This window comes from Hibiscus syriacus, unplaced genomic scaffold (assembly GCF_006381635.1).
Source record: "Hibiscus syriacus cultivar Baekdansim isolate YM2019G1 unplaced genomic scaffold, ASM638163v2 tig00117021_pilon, whole genome shotgun sequence".
NCBI lineage: Eukaryota > Viridiplantae > Streptophyta > Magnoliopsida > Malvales > Malvaceae > Hibiscus > Hibiscus syriacus.
The window spans coordinates 546,156-550,777 of NW_024063527.1; positions in this window are offsets into that span (position 1 = coordinate 546,156).

Below are 4,622 nucleotides of genomic sequence, written 5' to 3' on the forward strand. Positions count from 1 at the left end.
TAACGTCTTTGCAATGAATTTTACAAATTCAAACTTAATTTGGCTTTTGATCCCATAAAAAAAAGATGTGAATTTAATAATATTCAAAAGCACCTACATAAATTAAATTAAAATTACCAAGTCGTTTTAGAAAGATAAAGAATGTTCGATTGTTTACAAATATTGAGACCAGATCTTAAAAGCTATAACAACCTTTTCTCGATAAATTTAAATAAACGAACATTTCCTTTTCTTTCGTTCCCAAATTTTAGGTGACGAATCAATTTTTTTGTTTCACTTTCGGGATACACTTTTAATTTAAAATCGTCAAAACGGCCCTCTAATCAGTTAAGACAGGGCCACTCAAGATAATTTTAAATTAAAAGGGTATTACCTTTAGTCCGATTATGTATTTATAAGTCAAGTTATGCACATGAGAGTTTCATACATCAGAAATTAAAGATACATGCAATTAAATCTACGTGTTAACAACCAATTAATTTCACTATATTTTACACATTAAATCAGCCAATGTAATTAGACATAAACACATTATGGACGAATGACTATTACCTATTATGAAAGATACTCATATGACATACTGTTGAGTTAATCGATCTACGGAATCGGCCAAGAGGGGGGTGAATTGGCAATTAAAAATTTCGTGGAAGCTTTTGCAGAAAATTTAAAGTAATTGCACAGCGATTTACAGTGGTTCGACTTTCTCAAACAAAGTCTACGTCCACTACCTTAGCTATCCACACTAAGGATTTTCCAACAAATTCACTAATTTGTTCTTTCTTTTGAGGCCAAAGAGATAACCTTACAAAATCCCTCAAGAGTATACCCCAACTCTTGAGAACACTCTTTTTCCCAAAGAGAAGATTACAAATTTGCAAACTTACAAGAAAACCTCACAAGGTAAGATGTTTGCACAATTCTAGAACAAAGAAAAGAACACTCAAGGATAAATACAATTGAGTACAAAAGTGTTCTTGAAAGCAAATGAATATTGGATGAAAAATAGGCTTGAAATACTCAAACTTGAGGTTTGATGCTTTCTCTTTGATTCTCTCTTGATTCTAGTTGATTGATGTTTCTTGTTATTGATCAAAATGGCTCCAGAACTTGTTTAAATACCCCTTGAATCAATTCTGAACGTTGGTGATAATTAGTGGGGATAATAGAGCCGTTTAAGTGTGAAAACAATTAATTTTTCTAGGTGGAGCGTCTCATGCATCGATGCATGATCAAGTATGCATCGGTGCATTCGTGTAAAATTCAAATATTTTGACCGTTGGAACACTTGATGCATCAGTGCACCAAGTGTGCATCGATGCATGAAATGCATTCGATGTTTGAAAAATAGCCTGATACATCGATGCATGTCTTGTGCATCGATGCATCAAATGCATCGATGCATGTCTTGTGCATCGATGCATCAAATGCATTCGATGTTTTGAAAATATTCAGAGTGCATCGATGCATGGAGAGTGCATCGGTGCATGGAATGCATTCGATGTTTAATTAATTCATCGATGCATCGATGCATGTACTGATGCATCGGTGCATGCCTTTGAATAATTGATTTAAGGCTTGTTTTTTGTTCAAAATACTTTGTGAAAATTGTTTCAAAAATAGTTTAAGTACAAATCACAATTTTACACATTTAGTAAGGATTAAAATTGATCTTGAAAAACTTGGAGTAATAATTTGATATTCGGTTAATTGAATCGAATTTGTAAAATCATTTGTGAAATCTTAAAATTCATTTAACTTAATTTGTTATATCGAAATATCAAAAATGTTTTCAACAATCTCTCCCTTTTTGATATAACAAAACATTTGAATAATTTTAAGATTTGTTTAAGAAATTATTTTTAAAAATCGATTTTGAAAAACTTACTCCCCTTACTATAGCACATCTATAGCACATCTTAAATTTTCTCCCCCTTTTTGTTAAATCAAAAAGACTCTATATAAACGTTTTAAACAAGAATTTTGAAAAACATTAGCCAATTGATTTATTAATAATAAGCTGCTAAGATCACAATCAAAAGAGAGATTAGCCATCAGTTTTCATAAACAATATTCATAATAAATGTGAAATGGCATAATTGGTCATATATCTAATGATGCAAAATGAATAAAATTCAAACCAAATATATTAAAATTAAGTTCAAACATTCAAGCATCCAAACATCCAAACAAACATAAACATTCAAATCAAAAAGTTTAACAATCCAAGTTCTTAAAGTTTAAAACCAAATATCATCAAATAACGTTTAATCATCCATAGCGGAATTGGGAGGAGGAGGAGGATAATGAGCTCTAACTTCAAGAGTAAGAGCATCCATACGATCACGCATCTCCCTCTGAAACTCAGTAATCGTAGACTCCATGGAAGCAAAACGCAGATCAAACGACTCTAGAAAAGATTGGAAATAAGGTGGCGTTTGATCATCTTGCCGAGCTGGTACTTCCTCGTCAATATCTCTCATAAGCCTTTGAAGCTCTGGATCATTATCAGTGTCAGGAGCTGGAGGAGGAGGAGGAGCACGAGAAGAACTAGGAGCAGCTCGTGAAGAACTAGCTCCCGGGGTTTGCTTACCGGGTCGAAAACACCATAGTACGATGTTCTCATCCAATTTCCAATCCGATTTCTTTAAGGATGTGATATTGATTGGGTTTTGGAGCGGAATAGGATTGTCAAGGGAGACATCTAGGCCGAGTTTGATAAACAAATTGCTTAGTAGACAACCATAAGGTAGGGTTTCTACATGCTTTGAGGGAATGATGTTTATGATATCGACAAGCGCGCTAAAGACAATATGTGGAAAATTGATTTTCTTTTTGTTCTTTATACAGTGCATCCACCATAAGTCTGTAGTACGTAGTGTGGAGTACCGACCTGCGGATGGTCTAAACCACCAAGAGATCATTAAGTGAAGAAATCGATCGTGGTGAGACCTAAAGGTACTGACACTAGCATTAGGAAGATATGGATATTCCACATCTTCCTTCTCATTAAATAAACCCTCGTCATCTAAACCAAAATGAGATGCGATGGATTCAGAAGTAATAGTGATATATTGTCCTAAAAGATAGGATCTAATCGCTATAGTACCGCACTGAGTTGTGTTCTGAATACAAACCGCATTGGAATAAAAGATGCGGACAAGTTGGTGAAAGACGATGGGTTGAAGAGAAAATAGTTTATCAAACTTCCATCGACGAAGAATTGAGAGGTATTCAAATTCAAGTTTTATCATAGCTTGTAGAGAAGGAATACGCTCTTCCCTAATACGATAGGATTGGACGGAGTTCATGTACCTAGAGTATAATTCATCCCTACGGTTTTCAGGCATGTTAAAACAAGTACTAATGAGGGATGAAGGAATATTGGATGGATTTTGAGGTCTAGGAGCGGGAGGACGATTTTGGTGAGACCGACTCGAGGATGATCTAGGGCGTTTGGGATTAGACATGGTTAGGGAAATCGGAAAAGAAATATCACCTGCAATTTAAAAACACATGTATGCACAAAATTCAATCCCAAAACTCAAATGAGTCCTCAATAATTCAAGGTTCTCTAACATAATCCTAATGGGCAAAGTTTTGAAAACTATTTAAAATTAATATCAAAGACCATAATTTTCATGAAACAACACAATTGAATCAATAATTTTCGAAATAATTTTTTTTTAAATTCGAAATTTCCAAATAATTTTGAAAAAATATGCGTTTTTGATGAAATTCGTTGTAGAAACTAGTTTAGAATCATCATATAGCCAATGCCTGATAATTATTTCAAACTAGAACTAATCTAAACTAGTCCTAAGTTTAAAAATTTAATGAAATAGAGTTTTTGTGAAAATACCTTGAAAAATTCGGATTGAGGGGAATGAGGAGATGTTTTGCGCGATTTAATGAGTGTAGCAGGTTTGTAGGATGAAAAACTTGAAGAATCCGATGTTTTCCCGAAGATTTTGAGCAAAAATAGAGATTTGAGGTGAGAGTGGGACGAACGGCCGTGAGTTTATGTTTTAGGTTTTGAGAAAAATGAAGAAGATGAAGATTTTAAACCTAAAACCCGACGGATGCATCGGTGCATGGTATTATGCATCGATGCATATTCAAGGATGCATCGATGCATTGTTAAATGCATCGGTGCATGAAGCACAAAAATGTCAAAAATCCGTTTTAAACACTTAAAATGCTAAATAATTTGGCTCTAATGGTAATGGCAACTCATATATCAAAAATTAATTATGTTCAATCAATCAAATTAATCTTCAAACTTTATTTGAACATAAAATTAATTTTTATTAAGAATCATAAACTCCCCTTAACTAATAGCAAGAATATAATCAAAAATTATTATTATAAGCATTTTTCAGTATTTATTAAAAGTGCTAAATTATTTTAAACACTAAGTGAAGATAGGTCAGTTAAACCTAATTCTCTTCTAAGTGTCCAAAATCTTTCTTTATCTAAGGGTTTTGTAAAAATATCCGCTAATTGGTGCAAGTATCAACAAATTCTAGAACTACATCTTCCTTAGTGACATGGTCCCTAATGAAGTGATGTCTTATTTCAATATGCTTAGTTCTAGAGTGTTGGATGGGATTTTTAGTGAGACA